Genomic DNA, 20,852 nt, shown 5'->3' with positions numbered 1-20,852 from the left:
AAGAGCAACAACATTTCAATACCTAATTCATCAATTCAAATGGGTGATTAGAGAAATCCTAATCTTAATTCTCCAATTTCTCCAGCTCTAGTTGCCATAATCTGGTGGCTCCAGCTGCGCCGGCTAGAGCAAAAGCAAGACCAATTCGTGAAGTGGCAATCCCACTTATGAACAATGCTACTAATAACATCCGTAAGCCAGATGTGAGTGTTCAGTTTGAATTGAAGTAGAATATGGTGCAATTCTTGAATTCGAGTGGGTAGTTTACAGGTTTATCTCACGAGGACCCACAGCAGCATATACAGAACTTTCTTGAGATAAGTGATATCTATGTTCTGGTTGGGGTATCTACCGATTAAGTCATATTGACTCTCTTTCCCTTTTCTTTGTGGGGGAGCAAAGAGGTGGTTACATGCTAAACCACCAAACTCAATCACTTTCGGTGATGATCTGGCTTAGAAATTCCTTATTTAATTATTTCTATCTGGGAAGATAGAACATTTAAGAAGTGATACTTTGAGTTTCAGGAAGAAAGATGGAGAGAATCTTTACCAAGCTTGGGAAAATTCAAGGTTATGCTCAAGAATTTCCCTCATCATCATCAGACTAATGATGTTTTGGTACACACTTTCATTGAGGATCTTGAGCCAAACACCAATATTCTCCTGGATTCAGCAACAGGTAAGTAGTCTCTAAAGAATATGTATGATAAATTATACACTCTATTAAATTGAATTTCATAAGTGAATCTTGAGTGGCAGGTCGATGAAAGAACATCTCCAAAGAAAGTTGAAGGTGTGCTAGAGATTGATCAATTTATGGCTATATCACCACAGATTGTTGCATTAGAGCATTCAACTAACTACACAGCTTAGTAACATGAATCTGGGGGTCACACAGTCCATACCAGCAATAGCAAATATAGGTCTGCAGGCTCAAACTTGGTGTGAGGTTTGTGGAAATAGTGATCATAGAGCAGATGCTTGTGCAGGTAATTAAGAGTCTATTAACTATGTGTGAAATGCTAATTAGCAAAGACAATAGAACTTTTGTAATACTTACAATCCTAAATAGTAAAATACCATAATTTTTCATAGGGGTGGAAATTAGGCACATAATACAAATCAATAATGTGGGCTAGTTGGTTAGATCAGCATCAGCATATTCCAGTAAATCAACCTACAGCTCAAACAACCAATACTGAAGAGATGCTAAAGAAGATTATGGCTACTCAAGCATAATTGGTAGTAGTTGTGAAGAACCAATAGATGATTACAACGAACTCGGAGGCTCAAATGGGTCAGATTATAGGATCACAAGATACTAGGCCTCAATGAGGTTTACCTAGTGACACTGAGCCAAATAAAAAATAGATAAATTCAGTCACTACTCAAAGTGGGTTGCAATTGAAGGAGTTAGAACCTAAGCAGGTAAATCATAAGGCTACTGATGGTGAAACAGCAAAGAATAAAAAGAAAGTTGTAGAAGATAAAATTGGAAAGAAGGTAACCAAGGTAGAAAGTGTGATGCCACCTCCACCTTTCCCACAAAGGCTTTGAAAACACTAAGAGGAGACTTGTTATAAGAAGTTTATTGATGTATTAAAATAGGTTCACATTTACTTTTCTCTCATTGATGATTTGCAAAGTGTTCTGAAGTATGCTCAATACATAAAGGATATCATGGACAACAAGAATCGCCTGACTAAAAATACTACTATGGCACTTACTAAGGAGTGCACATTATGAATCCAGAATAGGTTGCCCATAAAGTAGAAAGATCCAGGAAGCTTTATCATTCAGATTACAATCGGGCAATCAATAAGTGCTCGAGGTCTATATGATCTTGGGGCGAGCATTAATATTATGCCCGTATTATTTTTTACCAAGATGGGGCTAGGCAACCCAAGACCCACCAAATTTTGTTTTGCAGTTAGCTGACCAATCACTTGCCAAACCAAATAAGATTGTTGAAGATGTACTGGTGCAAGTGGGGTCACTCATCATCCCAGTGGATTTTATTATTCTTGATGTTGATGTTAATCCTGAAGTCCCATTTATTTTAGGAAGTCCCGTTTTATAAATTGGGAATTCATTTATTGATATAGCTGTAGGACAATTGACCACGCATGCTCATGACAAGGTTGAGGTGTTTGACGTGTACAAGGTAATAAAGTTGCCTAAAGTATAAGAAGAATTTTCCACTATCACAGTCTTAGATCATGAGTCTTACTTTTACCTTATTATGGCCAAGGATCCCTTGGAGTGAGCATTAGTGGGAAATGATCTCTTTGGTTATGTTGAAGCAATTGAAATGATACAGCTTTTAGATGTGGAAAGCATTAGTGCAAGAAAGACTTAATTTGAGTCGTTGAATAGATCAAGTGGTCCCTCTCATAAGGCATCTGTTGATGAAGCACTAAATCTAGAGCTCAAAGATATACTCTCTCACTTGAAATATGTTTTCCTTTGTGAGGATGATACTTTGCCTATGATTTTTTCTGCAAGTTTATTTGATGTGCAAGTGAAAGAGGCATTGACAGTACAAAAAAGAAAAAAGAAGGCAATCGGATGGAAAATGTTGGATATCACAGTAATCAATCTTACTTTTTATATGCATAAAATATTGATGGAAGAGCTATATAAAGCAAGTGTGCAACATCAACAAAGACTAAATTTTGTGATGAAAGAAGTAGTCAGAAAAGAAGTCATTAGGTGGCTTGATAAGGGATAGTTTATTCCATATTTAATAGTAAATGGGTTAGCCCTGTTCAATGTGTTCCAAGGAAAAGATGGATGATTATTGTTACCAATGAGAATAATGAGTTTATTCCAACTCGTACAGTGACTAGGTGGACGATCTGCATAGATTACACAAAGTTGAATGATGCCAATCGGAAGGATCACTATCCTATTTCTTTTATTGATCAAATATTGGACAGGTTGGCGATACAAGAATATTACTACTTTCTAGATGGGTATTTAGTCTATAATCAGGCAGCCATAGCACCAGAAGATCAAGAGAAGACCACTTTCACCAGTCCTTATGGCACTTATACATTCAGAGGTATGCCCGTTGGTCTTTACAATGCACCAAATATTTCCAAAGATGCATGATGGATATCTTCTACGATATGGTGGATTATTGTGTCAAGGTATTTATGGATTATTTTTCCATTTTTTGTAATTCATTTGATGTGTGAGTGCAGAACTTAGACAAGGTTTTGGCTCGCTGTGAAGAGACTAACCTCGTATTAAACTGAGAGAACTGTCATTTTTAGGTCAAGGAAGGTATCATCCTTGGTCATAAGGTGTCACATAGAGGACTTGAGGTAGACAGAGCTAAAGTGGAGGTCATTAAAAAGCTACCATATCCTATGTCAGTGAAAGGTGGGAGAATCATTCTCGGGCATGTGAGGTTTTACATATGCTTTATCAAAGATTTCTCAAAGATAAAAAGTCTAATGTGCAAACTGCTGAAGAAAGAGGTAAAATTCAACTTTGGTGTTGAGTGTCAGAAGGCATTTGAAAACTTGAAAATAAAATTGATAGAAGCACCCATTCTAATTACTCCTAATTGGGCATTGTCATTTGAGTTGATATGTGATATAAGTGACATGGCTGTTGGAGCAGTATTTAGAAAATCAAAAGATAAGTTATTTTAGTCTATCTAATATGCAAGTAAAATCTCAGATATAGCCTAAGTCAATTATACAGTCATAGAGAAAGAGATGTTGATACTCGTCTATACATTTGATAAATTCCTAGCATACTTGGTGGGCATGAAGGTATTTTTTCATACAAATCATGTTGCCACCCGATATTTGATCAATAAGAAAGGTGCAAATCCAAGGTTAATTAGGTAGATTTTTCTGCTCTAAGAATTTGATTTGGAAGTTCATGAGAGAAAGAAAGCCAAAAATCAAGTGGCTGACCATTGATCGAGGCTTGAGAGTCATGCTCATATTGTTAATGATACAGTGTCTATTCAGGAGGAGTTTCCAGATGAGTAGTTGATGGCACTGAATGTAGTAGAGGTTCTTTGGTATGCTGATATAGCGAATTTACTAGTTAGTGGTATATATTCTCCAGATGCCATAAATTAATAGAAGAAGAAGTTTGTTTCGTGATTCCTCTCATACTTATGGGATGAGCCTTATCTATTCAAATAAGGTGCTGATAGATTAGTGAGAAGATGTATTTCAGAAGCTGAATCCAAATAGGTACTGGAAAGTTATCATTCATCACCTTATGGAGGTCATCATAGAGGTGAACGAACAATAAGAAAGGCATTACAGTCTTGTTTATTTTGGTCTACATTGTTTAGAGATGTTATAGCTTATGTGAGAAAATGTGATCAATGCCAGAGAATGGGCACTATCTCGACTTGCCATAAAATACCCCTGAATAATATTCTTAAAGTTGAGATTTTTGATGTGTGGGGATTGATTTCATAGGCCCACTTCCACCATCGAATGGTAATCTATATATTTTGGTGGCTGTAGATTATGTGTCCAAGTGGGTAGAGGCTATAGCACTCCCCACTAATGATGCTAGGGTGGTGATGAAATAATTCAAGAAGAATATATTTTCCCATTTTGGTACTCCCAGAGCAATCATTAGTGATAGAAAAGCACATTTTATGAATCATTGGTTCAAGAACTTATTGGCAAAATATGGAGTCATACACAAGGTGAAAATTGCGTCTCATCCACAGACAAATGGTCAAGTGAAAGTATCTAAAAGAGAGATCAAGCAGATTTTATAGAAGACTGTTAATGGTCAGTGTAAGGATTGGTCGGTTAATTTGGATGATGCACTATGGGCATATAGGACAGCCTATAAAATACCTATTGGGACCTCGCCTTATCATTTGGTATATGGAAAAGTGTGTCACTTGCCCGCAAAGCTTGAGTATTAGGCTTATTGGGCAGTGAAGAAATTGAATATTGATTTGAAGATGTCAGGAGAAAAGAGGTTTTTAGAATTAAGTGAACTAGACGAGTTTCACTTATATGCGTATGAAAATGCAAAATTATATAAAGAAAAGACCAAAAGATGGCATGATAAGAAAATTATGACTCGAGTCTTTGAGCCTGGACAGCAAGTATTGTTATTTAATTCCAGGATTAATTTATTTCCAGGTAAATTGAGGTCCAAGTGGTCTGGACCCTTTGAAGTTGTGAAAATGACTCCCTACGGGGCTATTGAACTTTAGCGTAAGGACAAAAGTGTCACGTTCGTGGTAAATTGGCAGAGAGTTAAGCATTATTAGATGGATCATGTGGACAATCATAAGACGTCTATCATATTTGAAGATGAATGAAGCTGAGTTGGTTGTGCCACGACACTAAATAAGGCACTGTATGGGAGGCAACCCACGAATGTAATAAATTAGCTTAGTTTATTTCTTTGTTACTTAAAAAAGAGAGAAAAAAAATCAAAAATACAAGAACATGTGTCGAGCCACAACCAAAACTAAGGCGCTAGGTGGGAGGAAACCCATTTTTTCTTACGTATTTTTGTTGTTTTTGTTGAGAGTGCAGGAATGAGAAATTTATTGCCATGGGGAAGAACAAGTGAGTAAATTTTGTGTTAAGGGAGGCTATAAGGTGTGTAAAAGATGTATTCAGTTGATGAAAAGGGGAAGGAAAGAAAAATGGAGAAAAAATTCCCCCAAGTGCACAAAACAGTGGCACTCAATGATAACCCCGCGCCGTGGATCCTAGACTCCGCCTTAGGCTCTACGTCGCGCTAAAGGAAAAATCGTGGAGGCCAATTCCAGTTAACCTCCGCGATGCGGAGGGGTATTTCTCTTGGGTTTTTATTTTAAATAGTCGACCTTTGACCCGACCCAATGCCTTTTAACCCAAAATTTCTCTTTAAACACCCCTCAAATCCCCAATTCTCTCCATTTCTTTTAACATTAGAGGTACACCTCTCCAAATTCTCTCAACTTTAATGCGTGTCGAGCCGAGCATCACTTTTCTCTTCTCTCCGTAATTTTGATTTAGGTATGTACTCAAGCTTTTTTAAATTTGTTTGTGATTGCATAGAGTAGTTGAAGAACTCACACTTGGAATTAGTTCAGTTTATTTGTTAAAGGACATATCGAGTTGAATGACAGGTGCACAAGTAAAACACCAAAATGTAATTCTTTGTGTGCCTTAAATCCGTTTGATAATCTTGAACTGTAACAATGGTGTGAGAACCAACACATGAACTGTGATGCATAAATTTATTCTTATTCGTGTTTGGTGAGTGTGTGGAGTTGTGATTCGTAAAGGATTTTGATTTATCATGTTAAAATTTGGAATTAGATGTGGAGTCTGGTTATGTACTGTTTACCCTAATGGAATGTTTGTCACTAATGTGAGTTTTCTTTCGGAATGTACTTTAAGAATTATTGGTGCTTTAATTCATGTTTTTGTGCATAAATTTACATGTGAAGTAGCAGACCTTGTACACTTGATGAACCCTTGAGCATTGCACTGTAAATTCCTCTTTATTTTTAACAGTTCTGATTGGATAATGTTAGAACACTTTCCGTTGTTATTAAAGATGTGCATGCATCTACTGAGTGAGTTATGTCTATGGTTTATACATGATGTCATTGCTCTCAAAGCATTTCTTAGTATGTTCATTGAACCTGTGCTCAAATTGGGCTCATAAGGTTGTTATGAGCTAAATTAAAAGACTGATTTAGTGATGCCTTGGTTTATTGAATCTTATGAAAACTGAAATGTGTGCTCGAAGTTTGAATATAGTAACATCCCAAATGGTTGAATTTGTGCACTCTGGTGCTTTCAAAATTAAATTATACGGGTTAAACAGGGAAAGTCTGAGTACCCTAATTTAAAATTCATGTACCCATGCTAGCAACTAAAAGTGGGGTGGCCTCCATACCCTTCCACACTCAGTGTTTGTTAGATAAAAGAGATAGTCTGACTAACATATTTGCTGCATTGTTTTGACTAATAGGTACTATGGACAACAAACAACAAAAGGGAAAGGACATTGTTGGGCTATCTAAGCCTTCCAAGAAAGAAACAGGCTAACTGGCCGGGTACCGAGAGCTCATAGAGTTCCCTGTGGTCAGTCACAGAGATATGGAACTAGATAGGTCAAGGAACCTGGAAAAATATGGTACTCAAAAGCGCAATGAGACCAAGTACAACCCGAAAGAGTCCATCAATCGAGCGATCTTATGGAGGGATTACCCTAGTATGGTACAGAGGTTGGAGCAGCTACACATGAACTTTTGTTTGAGCATCCCACGGAGAGCAACTTGCACCTCATTAGAGAATTCTACGCTAATTGGGACCCCAGGTATCTTGATTCTGAGATAAAGATCCATGGACAGGTAGTAACTTTCTCGACCTATGTTGTGAATGGAATCCTAGGCATCCCCGAGGTAGATGTAGGCCCTTTGAGTTAGCTGAACATTACCTTGACATACGTAGACATCAGACAATTGTATGAAAATATGTCTACAGCTGGATGGACTAGACATAGAGATAGTGGCCTTTACCTGACATTCTCATATGCTCAAATAAACAGGGAGGCATGCATGTGGATGATGATTATCTGCCATTGCCTGATTCTGGGCAAACATATGACAGATGTTACTCGTGAAAGGGTCTGCCTAATTATGCTTTGATGTGGGATGATATTGAGATTAATGTAGGTGTTGTTATATTAGCTATAATAGAAAAGGTGTGCTACCATCAGGGGCGCAGATATAGATTCAGTGGATTACTGACCAGGTTTTTTAGAGGTCAAGAGGTTGTGGAGGAGGCAATAGATAACAGCCCGGCAGTGAATGTAAGAACCCGCAAAATTCTCTCGTAGTCTGAGCCTTAGAGCGTGTTCAGTGAAGTGTTAATCCGGCCCTAAAAGGTTGAAAAGTGTATTCCCAAGTGATAAGTATTTTGAACCGTATAGAATTTCCCTAATATCGACTTTTTTTCATGTAAAGAATTGAATAAGCTTTCCGTCGATACCAAATTCGCCCAAATTCGATGCTCGGGCGAAGAGTTAGAGCCATTGTAGTGAGACGATGTACCACCTGGTACTTTAGCGCGTCGCGAAGCCAGCCAAAATGGCAATCGTCAAAATCCAGTGAGCCTCCGTGATTATGGCGCATCGCGCCAAGGCTCAATTTCAGAGTTGTCAATTTCCAGTGCACCAACGCAATTCCACCGCGTCGCGGTGCCTTTCCAGTTCGCAACTAAGGTGGCAACGCAATTTTCACCGCGTCGCGCCACCAATCAGTTTCCTAATTGTCCATTTTATAGTGAGCTTGCGCGATTCCACCGCTCGTGCCAGCATGTGAAATCGAGATTTTCAGATTCCGTTTTTAAATTTCAAGGACCAATTGGTAATTTTCTAAAGCCCCAAACCAGTCTATATAAGGGATCCATACCCTAAATAACGAAAATACTTCTTTATTTATCAATTTTTTCCCCAAATTAAAATATTTTCTCTCTCAAGAAATCAAGAACAAGACCTAGGGTTTCTAATTCAAGACCCAAATCATCAAGATTCCTACGTTAACTTTTCAAAGAATCAAGAAACTAAGGTATGCAGATGTTGATTCTTGGGTCCCTTTCATCCAAGAAGCTCAATAACCCTTTTCTAAATTTTAAAGATCTTATGTTTATGAGTTTTCATGATTCATGTGAATTGAAATTGGAGTTCTTGCTATTATTTAGTTTTAATTCATGTTTGTTTACAAGGTTTTCAAGCTTTGACCCTAGTATGTGATATTCATGTGATGTTCATGATAAACCCTCTTTAAGTTGCTTGTTAAGTGATGTGTTCATGTCAATTAAGTGTAGAAATTGTTGAATAAGCAAAGCATGCTCCCCATATATTCGATGAAATGCGTATGTGAAGAAATTAGAACCATTATAGCATGATGACTAGAAATCCCCAATTATGTGCAAGCCCATACATGCCAAGTGTTTGTTGAAAAGCCTTAGTGAATGAATTGTGGCATGATAGCATGAAATTCCACAATTATGTATTATTTAATCCATGCTAAGTGTTTGATGCTAGACCTTGTTGAATGGAGTACGAGTCAGTAACATGTCTCCCTATATTATCACATGTTTATAATTCCTAAATGCTTGAAAAGATGCTTTAGTGATTGTGATGGTGAATGAATGTCCATGGTCTTGATTATTCAAGAATGGTTATGTTTTACTTTTATGTTATCAAGTCCTGGGGGTATTTATACCCGACAATTTAGCTGCAGTCTAGAGCTAGTGTCAGTTTTCATGATAATCTTAGTCAAGCCACGATTCTCAGAACTCAGTGAGTTATAGAACTCTATACTCTCAGATAGATACAGAACTCAAGTAACCTTAGTAATCTCAGTATCGCTAGTATTCTAGCCTCAGTTCAGTACTCAGCTCAGACCTTGTAGTATTCAAGTGTTCGGTTCATACCTCAGTAGCATTCAAATAATCTATTCAGAGCTCAATATCATTCAGTCAGATAACAAGATTCAGTAGTATTCCATCAGATACAGAACCAAGTGAATTCAGCTTAACCCAGTCAGATTATTCGAGAAACATGATCAGTGTTAGATTCAGCTAAGTTTAAGTTCAGTTATGAATTAGTTTAGAGTCTTTCAGTTGGGAGTAGGAGCTAGCACCGAGCGAGTGCAGGGATGACGGCCCCCCGTTTGAGAAGCAGAGTCGTTAGGAGCAATCCCTGAACTCTAGAATTGCGTAGCCAGCGCAGGATGCAGGAGTCACCCGTTAGGAAAAGGCTTAACTATTATACTGTCTTAGGCTTGACTTTTTTAGAGGGTTACCCATTAGAGAGGCTTGACCAGAGTTGAGGTCTTTACCCGTGGAACGGTATTGACACCCTTCCAGCTGGGGTTATAGGTTGGACCCCACCAGTTCAGATTTGGGGCATGTCGGTTAAGTGAGCACTCCCACAGTTATAGTTTCAGTATCAGTCTTCAGAGTAGAACTCAGAAATCAGGACTGTCAGATACAGTCATCTATCTCAGTAAGAAACTCAGATAGTTCCATTGATTTATAGATCACCCACTAGATAGGCATGGTCTCACATAAAGATATTCAGTAGCAGTATTATCAGATCGAGAGATCACCCGTTAGATAGGCTTGATCTCAGCCTCAGATTTAGTTTAGTAATCTCATTATCAAATCCAGAAATCACCCATTAGATAGGCTTGAACTCAGTCTTAGATTTAGTTGAGTATTCTCATTATCAGATTTAGAGATCCTCTGTGAGATAGGTTCGATATCAGATAAAATCTCTTCTTGTCATTGATAGTAGATTCAGGGATCATCTGTTAGAGAAGTTTGATCTCCGATTCAGTCAGCTGAGAGTAGCAAGTTCAGAGTGTAGTCATTGATGTGAGTAGATTCAGTTAATCAGCTCCAGTAATATCAGTTTCCGAGATCACTCACTAGAGAAGACTGATCTTAACTCCAGTACTCAGTTATCAATATCAATATCAGGAGATTCAGTTGTTCAGTATTAGTAGTGAGTTCAGACGACACGGTATTCGAGTTTCGGTATTTCGAGTCATGAAATTTCAGTTATGATTTGTGCATTCATGCATGTGTTCTCATTTAGTACTCTCATGATTATTCAGTTAAGTAATTGTTCATGCATAAGCCCTTACATTTAGCCTTACCTTCTCTTCATACTCGGTACATTCCCGTACTGACGCATTTGTGCTATGGAGTTTTATTTGACACCATAGGTTCAAAGGAACGAGATCTAGAGTACCCTTAGAAGCTCAGTCCCAGTCAGCTGCAGTAGATGTAGCTGTGAGTCCTCTTCAGTCGAGGATGATCCTTATTTTATTATCACATCAGATTTAGTTTATTTTCAGTAGACGAATTTAGTTGGGGACATGTCCCATCAACTCCACAGTTCAGATAGTTTAGAGGCTTTTCGGATAGATATATCAATATTCAATTTTTAGTTTTGAGTATTTTAGATTTTTTGAACCGCCAGTTTTTGCCAGTTTTCCGTATTTATTACAGATATTATGCAGTGCACAGGTACAGATATCAGTAGAGGGTTAGCTTATGGTCCTTCGGGATCATGAGCACCGCGTGACATTTCGGTTTTAAAAAATTGGGTTGTTACACCACCATACCATTTGTACCCTATCATACAAGTGGTACCTACTACTCGCATCCTAGGCATCCCTTGGACCCCCAAAACTGTCCAACATATGACCACCAAGCCCCAGTCGTACCCAACCATACGATTAGTACCATGAAATCGTACACTAGGCAGAACCAATAGGGGCTGACACTGTCCAACATACAAGTTGGACTATACCACTCGTACCCTATCTTATGTCTCATGGTGAGCCACTCGTACTCAGATCCAATTTAAGTTACTAAGTTTCTGATTAAGTGAAGGAAAATATAAAACCAATGGTCCAACCATACGACTCGTACCCACCTAGTCATACCTATTCCAGAAACTCAACCACCCAATACTGGACAAGATACGACTAGGTCACCTTAACCGTACACTATCATACAACTGGTACTCTAAATCATATGATGTCCAGAATCCAAAAATAAAGAACTATCTCTAAGGGTCAAAACCCAGAGTGTTTCATGATTTTTATTCTATCTAGGGATATTATTCGGCTAAGATATAGAGAGATTTTGGCAGTGAAGGTTCAATAATGACATCGTCTCATTGAGAAGGCTATCTAGGAGACCAAAAAGGACATGCAGGCCTAGTATTTTTGCTTATTCGTGCCTTCAGGTACTTCTTGACTCACAATTTCTAAGGATGGAAGTCTTTTTAGCAGTGGATGTTGTAATGACCGTCTAGGTCATTTTCTTGATTTTTATGCATTTTCACCATTTTGAGTTTTCTACAGTTTTCCTAGGTTATTTATGAACTATTGGGACTGGTGGTTTGGTTCTCAAGGGGTTTGTTTGATTTTTAAGCCAATTTATATGTTTTGGAGCTTTAGAAATTGATAACTTTGACTTTGATCAAACTTCAGCAAATAGCCTCAGATGAAAATCTTTGAAATTTTGTTAGCTCCAAAGCATGGATTCATAACTAGAGGGACCTTTAGTTTCGGTTTCAAGGCTTTCAAACTCATTTTGGGTTATTGGTTTGCTTTTAGTTAAAAATGGAAGATTAGTTGTGGGGCCTACTTTTCATCAAAATGATCTTTGTTGAGAATTTCATAAATTTTTTTGAGTCTGAAATATAATATTTGATAGGGTGGCAGATTTTATTTGCATTCACGGGATTTTAAACTATTCTCGAGGATTCATTCAGAGTTATTTTGACCTTATGTTTTTGCTGATATTGCAGCAAATGGTGTAGGGCAAAATTGTCCTATGCGTGTGCAGCCATCCCTTGCGTGCATGTAGAAGGCTAGCTGATCCGATCCAAAAATCCTTCTCTGAGCGTGTGAAGGTTTGGGTTGAAAGGCCTCTGTGTGCATGATACGGGTCTCGCATGCACATAGAAGGGACCCTGGTATTATAAAAGCCTCATCCTTACAATTTTGAACTATTTTTCTAAATGTTTTCCTCCATTATTGAACCTTGAGCTTGGGAAATTGTTTTGGAATCATCAATTGAAGATTAGGGGCATTAGTAGCTTGTTCCTTGATCATTCCCATCGAAATTGTGTAAGTTTGTGACCTAAATTCCATTAATTTCTTAGTTATTTTCTTGAGTTTCCTTTAACTTGTGGGACTGTTTTGGAGCTCTATTTAAGGCCTGATCATGCCCAATTTTTTAGCATATGATCCTTGTCCCGAGAGGGACACAACTGTCGGTTTGATTTCTAGATTTCGTAAGCAGACCCATGGGTAATTTTTAACCCAATTTTTGGTTCGGAGTGTTAATTCGCAATATGAGCATCATTATTCTTATTTTGACATGTAGATTATTTTTTTGCTAGCGTAGCAGTAGTTGAAGGCTTCTCAAAAAGGAAAATATCCAATTTAATGAGTTGTGAGTTGTGAGTGCACTCTTTGGCATAAGAAGAAAAATAGCACCAAAAAATCAAAAGAAACCACGGAACGATCAACATTACAATGCATAGAAAAAGGAGCAAAAAAGGATCAGGGGATGTGTCTTGTGCCACTGTTGCAAAGAAAGCAGTGGTGAGAATTAGTGAGGATTTGGAGTGTTGTTAGGACCCTTGCGCCACTCCTCCAAAGCAAGGAGTGGCGCAAGTTTGAGCACCATCTTGGAATTTTACTTGTTCCTTGAGCCACAGCTCCATTTTTGGGCAATAGTGAGAGTCGGTACTTCTAACTCAGATTGAGAATGATTTTGACAATTTAAGCGTTCCCAAACTCTATATAAAACCCTCTCTCATGTTTTTTTATCAAATACATCTGATTTTGGGAAGCCAAAAGTTAAGCAAAGCTCAAGAATAAGGTCTAGTTTTATTTTCGATTTCTGCCTTTCGTCAACTCATGAAATCTCTTCTTCCAAAGAGATTCATGTGCAGTCAAACCTCTTAATTTCTAGGGTTGTGGTTGAACATGAAAGTTGTGGCTTGAATATCATATGATTTATTTTGATTCTCGTATTTTGAGTAATTTATATCTTCTTACTTTCAATTATCCGTTTGATTGATCACCTTGCGGACATTATCTAGGGCTTGTTTGTTGGACTTGAAAAAGAAAATAGCAAGTGTAAAAAGAGGAAATAAAGTTAGTTTGTGAACCTTATAGGGAAAGGGAATCAATGTACCACTGAAGATAGAAGTATACCTTCTGACCTAGCTTAGTTGATACGCCCGATATTTTTATGCACTTCACTATTAGCCGATGACCATAAAAATATAAGTGTTAGGATAGTTGAGTAGGCTTAGAGTTATTAGAAAAACACTCAATTTAGCTAAAACCTGCGAATAGTAACTCACGAAATCAAATTAAGAATATGATTGAATGGCTCAACTAGATTGTCAAAATACCACAAAGATAGATTCTGCCAATCTAAATTACAACACAACTAATCAATGACTTATTTACAATTATTTTTATTTCCATTCAAAACACACAAATCACTCTCTATTATTGATCGTCTACTTAATAGCTCATATAAGAATTCAAACTACACTTCAATTCGTCAAATCCCTGTTAATATGATCATGTACGACCACGTACACTTACACGAGTAAAAAGACGGAACATTTAGAAAACCAAAATTCTAGGGTAAAAATTGAAATTTAAAATAATTCTAACATTTAAAAGAGAGATGTAAAACAAGATATAAGTTGTTTTCCAAATTTGAGATACTGACTTCAAATTAAATTTGAAATGTTCATGGTCAAACACTGATTTTCAAAAAAGTAAAAAAAAAAAATTAAAAAAGTGAATAATTTCTCTGATCTTGATGGCTAGAGAGACCACAATTACACTGAAATTTTCACCTGAAGGAGGCACACATCTGGAAAAAAATAATCACATAACTGATTAATAGAAAACAAGCATAATCCACAGACGACCCAAAGATGGCTCTACTACCCCTTCGTTGAGGATTGACAAAAGAACAGGACATTCGGTTGTAAACCAGATGAGACTTTCTTGCCACACCAGGCAAAGTGCATTTGACTATTGATTGCAAGTCGGAGTATGCATGTGATATAAAGCTGGACACTGGCGTCGAAAAGTTTCATGTGAACTAAGTCATCTAATGAAAATAGACTTAAGTCATCAACAACCACTTTAAGTTGTTCCGAAAATTCACTTAAACCCCTCAACTCAAGACTTGTACCTATTGAATACCTTTACTGTTGGTCTTGTACCCATTGAATACTTTTACTACTTGAATTTAAACACATTTTTAACAATCAACTATAAATGTAAAGTGTGTGTGAATTAAATGATGTGGCAATACAACAAATTAAATGATGCCATTTGGCATGTGAATCCAAAAAAATATTTAAAAAAATAATAATGGTGACAATTTACAATTTTTGATTGAAAAGGAAAAAGAAAAGCAACTACCATATCCCCCCTTATCATCTTCTTCTCCAATTCTGTAAAAAAAAATTCCAAAATTGTTTTAGCAATCCAATTCATATTTATTGCTATTTTTTTTTCTTCTTGTGTTGTGGGTTCTTAGAATTTGAATTTTTTAACAATATCAATAAAGTAATCTCAAATTCATATCAAGTTAGCCGGAAAAAATGGAATTTTCCAATTCAAGAATCAAATTTGTTGTCGCTGTTTTTTTTTTTTCTTTTTCTGTTACATAAAATCGTGATTACATATATGGCTAAGAGATTATTTGATCTATAGTCAATCTTTATCGATTAAAGAAAAGAATTGACGAATTTAAAAAACTTACAAGATTGTTAGGAATTTAAAAAGAAAAAATAATATAGATGAAGGATTGATGAAGAAGATGGCTAGGGTATAGATGAAGGATTGATGAAGAAGATGGCTAGGGTATAGGGGAGGGAAGGAGGGGGGTTGCTTTTCCTTTTATTTTTTAATTAAAATTTGATATTATTAGAAATTATTAATGAAATAAATTGAAGTGTGATTTTTTTTAACAAAAAAAAAATACCATTTGGGACTATTCACGCTCCAAAGGAGAGTGAATAACACTTTCCTCCCCATATCAGCACTTTGTGCCTGATAGGTATAGAATTGAATGGGTTAGAGGCTTGACAAGTACAAACCTTAGTTGAGGGTCTAAGTGAATTTTCAAAACAACTTAAAGTGATTTTTGATACTTAAGCCATGAAAATACATATGCTGCAACATTTGTGCGATGTAGCAGGCACGTAAAAAAGAAAAAAGTGTCATTTTTCCATATGATATCAGTTCTCAGGAACAATTTCACTAGGCAGAAATATCCAAGTCGACCTTTAGCATTCTTCTACGAAAAGCTCTTCATAAAGTCAAACAGCCACTTATGCTCATTCCTCGTCTTCTCAATCCTGTCACTCGACCAACAGTCTCATTTGCTCACACGCAGATTTATTAACCCTTTCAAATTCCATCATTTACCAAACTAGAGTTTGGCAAATTCAGGTTTTCTCTTCTGACTATGTGCTGAAATTGCTTCTTTCAAATCATCTGATAACAGGGCACCAGAATTCCATGTGGCAACATAATCCAGGCCTTGTTCCACTGTCAAATCCCTACTTTTCAGCAACACGGCTTTGTTCCAATAACAGCAAGCGGAGACTTTGTAGCTATTTCTGCATTTTAATGGAAAAATATACACAACTTATTAGCCAGGTCAAAGTGAAAAAAAAAAAATAGCAATATTCAAAAATGCAAGAACTAAGCTTGCTAAAAAGATGAACTTATTCACTAATTCCAGAGAGAACTGAGGAAGAACAAGAAACAAGCTAGTATAAGACCGGGTGAATTACCGAAAACCTCGTGCTAGAAACAGTAAGTGGAGGAAGAATCTATGAGTGAGATCTAGACGGTACATACATTTTACTCAGCAAGGAACAAAATCAGGTTTGAAAATATATACATTAATGACACCAGCTCAAATTTCAGTCAATAACCATGGAAGATAATGGTCCTAAACTTTCCATTCCAGGGAAAGAAGGAAGTGGCTTTCCAGCCTTCAGTGATTTTTAATCAAGACCACCTACATTACATTTGAGAAAGGCATGAAATAACAGACACAAGACTACCATAATGGATCAATGTTGGTACTGCACGTACAGTAGGAAGATGGGTAGGATAGAAGACCGGAACAGCCACCTCTAGTTTGTTCGTCTTCCAACATATTTAATCTTCAAGTCCCATAACAAAATTTCTTGCATAAAGAGGACATCATGAATCACATATTTGCCTCCGTGTTTTACTGTTTTCATCTCACAAAGACCCTTGTGGATTCAAAGACTGTTTCAAACTTCTTTCTTGGGCAAAGATAATAGCATAATAAAAGAAAGATCATTGGGAAATCAATGTTTTTGTGTTACACTGGCTAAATAATCTCAGACACGTGTTGGATTGAGCCATCCCAACATCCTTTTTTTAATAAGGTAACAAATACCCACATCCTTTCCTTTTTCTATGTTCGACTCAAGGACACTCCGCTCAACATGTATTAACTTTCATCTCTCAAGCATGACATAAAATGAAGAAAGTGAATCACAGGTTTTACTCAATTCCCAAGTGACAGATACAGGGCCAAGTTTTACTCGTACAACACTAACTATGCATCAATACCGACTATGCCAGAGTTAGCTATATGAATCATTACAGACCATGTTGCTCCTTTCATTTAAGTTTATCCCAGTCCAATATTATATAAGAGTTGCCAGAGTTAGCTATATGAATCATTACAGACCATGTTGCTCCTTTCATTTAAGCTTATCCCAGTCCAATATTATATAAGAGTTGTCAAGTTGTACTCATAAACTTGTAAAAGGTTCTCGTTGAAGGAAGGGAAGATGACGCTAAGCCAAAGTAGCTAAAATTGCTCTAAAGTGAGCCTAGCCATGGATGACAATTATTTAGTCTGTTCCAATTCATGTGAACATATTTGATTGGATACGGTCTTCAACAAACAGAAGACTTTCAAAACTACTGGTCTTAAACATGTCATAAGATTTGTGTGGCGATAAGGCTATTGAAACTTGTGATCTTAAAACATGTTATAACATTTGTGTGACCGTACAAGTATGCCATTACGGCTTTCCAAGTTTAGGAAGGATCATTTATTAAATGGACTAAAAAAGGAAATATGGTCTGTATATATTGGAAGGAGGAAGTACATAGTTTCATATGACCTAAACAATCAGTGATCTAGGATCGTCATATACACCTATTCGATCTTCTATGAATTCCAAAGTTCTATTCCCCCTCTCGGTCAATCTTCTCTAAAGAGCTCGACCCACTTGAAGTTGACATAAAACTTCATCTACTGAAGCAAATATAGAAGAATTGTGGGGTGTTCAAGTGTGAAATATTTTGTTCAGAAGATTACTGCATTACTGGGAACTTCAAAGAGTTACTGATTTCTTCAAATGCCAGGAGTCCTTCCAGGGGTTCAAGGAGGCTGAAGACACACTCGCACTATACAGAAATGGTAATGGAGAGTGTACTGTTAAATCACAGCTTACTTCTCCCTCTCCAATACTGACTAGGAAGTAGGAAACTGACCATGAAGGTCAGTAAATTTGGAAAGCCAAGGCCCTTTTCAAAATGGTTTATTTCACATGGTTAGTGGCAAGACAAGCACGCTAACACAAGAAAATCTTAAAAGAAGGTGGTTTCAACTATGCTCTTTGTGTGGTTCAGCTGCATAATCTAATAACCATTTATTCCTTCACTGTCCAATTACTGCTCAACTGTGGCAGCTGCTCATAAGTATTGTGGGCTTTAATTGGGTGATGCCAGCAACTACTACTGAGTTGCTACATCCATGGAACTACAGGGGGGCAATAGTGAAGCAGAAGGGGTGGTGGAAAATGATGTCAGCATGCCATATATAGTGGTCAGTCTGGAAAGAGAGGACAGCAAGAATTTTGTAAGTCAAGCAGACCTCGACACAGAAACTTAAGATTGCTTACCTTAGATTTGGTAGATTGAATTTGTAGGTGAGTCAAGATCACGCGTTACGATTAACCTATTTCTAGGTCCGATTTACCAGCAGTTTGATTACTAGGTAATAATGGAAATCAACAAAGTACAAAGCATGCAGTTCGATTCACCACTTTTTGCTTACCTTGCCCTTCTTCCAGTTCTGCCAATCTTCCTTAAGTTGCTCTTTATTGCCCTGCATCTCGATTCAGCATGTCTGGTTCTTCTTTGAACCCTTCCTCCCTTGTCTACCGACGGCGCCATGGAGAAGAGGAACAAAGAATCTGGCCTTTCCGAGCCATCCGCCAACGAAATCATCCCCGATCTCTATTCCTTTAACAAAGATTTTAGAGACCTAGCTTGTAAAGAACCAAAAGGAAAAACAGATCAGTCTGCGAATTTGGCTCCCTTATGAAAGAAATCAATCTAGCCGTTGTCCGGAGAGTCTGCGGATGGCCTCCTGAGAAATTTCCAGTGGAGGCGCACATCATTCTGTCGAGGTCCGACAGCACTTCCGTCTACAATCTACCCGTTTAGCGTGGTACATGGGGATCCTATAGACGAAGTAATCATATCGTTCTGCAACACCTCTCAGGTGTGCCTAGGCCAGCTCGGCTAGGGATATGCAGAACTGTTGCTTGCCCCCGAGAGCTAGCCACTTCAGTATGCGAGGAGTTCTCCCTGACTCATTTACTCCTTTATTGCCCTCGTTTAGCTCAAGGAGGGGTAGTACAGTTATCTGGTCGCGGAAGAAGGTCCCTCTTGGGCAACTTGGATGACCCCAAAGACTATAGTTGGGTCAATTGTTTCGTTGTCATGGCCGCGAAGGATCCTTTCAAAGTTACTTCCCTCGCGTCTTGGAATTAATGTCATAAGAAAATCGAGCTAGAGCCTTTCTTTTATCCTTCATCCTCCTTATCATTAATCGCAGATAACTTAATGTTTAAGAACTTTGTGCAGCATCTCCATGATGTGATCCTATGGGAATGCCCTTTCTCCATCAGGCCGGAGAATTTTGCTTGTGGGTCAAGAAGATTTTGAAGCCTCCCCGACCACCAGCCAATCCTGGTCACATATATCCACTTAGTTTGATGGGAAGGTGAAGAGCCACGGTACCTTTACTACTACTTTACGTTAACTGCTGTTTTTGGGACCCGTTTTTCTTAGAATTATATTTTGTAGGCCTGATATCTGATTCGGTAATTCTAGCATCCTAGATCGTCGCTAGCCATCTAATGGGTCGAAAACCTTGTGGGAGACTTCGTGCACTTGTTGATGTTGCGTCGAGACCATGCTCCTGGGGTCGAGCCTTAATCTTCTGGAGTGAAAAAGAGCAAACGATCAGATTCGCTAGCAAGATGATCTGCTCCCAAGGCCATTCCCTTACACAAAGGCCCCAAGGAGTCTAGGGGTGAGCCACTGGTCCAGCTCTCGCTCACCTTGTTCCAATGTTGTAAATTTGTTCCAAGAACTGGAAAATGCTGAGAAAGCAGAGAATGAGTCTCGGATCCCCGCGGTGCTCATACAGGTGAGAGCCTCGCAGAATGTAGACCATTGCCCCCCATCCTCCTTACGAGTCCCAGTCAACCGCCTGAACCCTCCTAGCTTGGCGCCTTCTCGACATCATCCCCTTATGGGGTTTGTAGGTCCTCACGCCACATCCGATACTTCTTGTCTCCCAAAGCAGGGTCTGGCCCAATATTAGACAACAATACTGCAAATTCTCGGCGAAGTCGGCTTCACGTCGAGGTTGGTGGGAGTAGTTAATTACTTGAATGTCGTCGCCACATCCAAAGATCACCGGAGTATGGACGAGGCATTCACTGAGTGTTTCATCAACGAGTGTGCTCATGTCGCCGCTAGGGTTAATGGCTCCTGTTGTAAATGACTTACAGCTTTTCAGGTCTGAATTTGAATAACACTTCAGATAATTAAGTGTATTTACTTTTTATTAAAATTTTAGTTTTTAATAAATCTTAATTATTTAGATTTAGAATGAGAGATATTTTGGTGTTGGATAATATTCATCATTACTTTATTTATAATCATAATCATCACCACTAACCATCTCTGTCATCGCCATTATTATCAACCACCAGTAACCATTTTCACCATCACAATTATCATCATAACAAATATCGCTACCAACCACTATTATCAATTACTACCACACCTACTACTTCTATTATTCTAATTATATTCATCGTCATCACCATCATCAACAGCATTACTATTATCAATCACTACCGGCTAATTCATACTATTAATCAACTCATCTATCATAACTAGCA

At 37.9% G+C, this 20,852-nt stretch overlaps 1 long non-coding RNA gene and 1 other non-coding gene across 4 annotated transcripts; one reads left to right on the top strand and one right to left on the bottom strand.

Annotated features, from left to right (window-relative positions):
- Window positions 1–498: 498 nt before the first annotated feature.
- On the bottom strand, window positions 499–604 carry LOC124889116. Its single transcript, XR_007047732.1, has one exon. It is a non-coding gene; the product is annotated as a small nucleolar RNA R71 (small nucleolar RNA).
- A 4,888-nt stretch (window positions 605–5,492) lies between these two features.
- On the top strand, window positions 5,493–20,582 carry LOC107848112. Of its 3 annotated transcripts, none has more exons than XR_007046804.1 (3): window positions 5,493–6,013; window positions 6,981–19,660; window positions 19,744–20,582. It is a non-coding gene; the product is annotated as an uncharacterized LOC107848112 (long non-coding RNA). The 3 variants fall into 3 exon arrangements; XR_007046806.1 differs by having other exon boundaries at window positions 5,561–6,013; window positions 6,981–12,669; window positions 12,950–20,582; XR_007046805.1 differs by having other exon boundaries at window positions 5,561–6,013; window positions 6,981–12,669; window positions 12,929–20,582.
- The last annotated feature ends 270 nt before the right edge of the window (window positions 20,583–20,852 follow it).

The sequence above is a fragment of the Capsicum annuum genome, chromosome 11 (genome assembly GCF_002878395.1).
Source record: "Capsicum annuum cultivar UCD-10X-F1 chromosome 11, UCD10Xv1.1, whole genome shotgun sequence".
NCBI lineage: Eukaryota > Viridiplantae > Streptophyta > Magnoliopsida > Solanales > Solanaceae > Capsicum > Capsicum annuum.
Note: the sequence above shows the minus strand (reverse complement) of the source record. Positions and strands in the feature narration are given on the sequence as shown.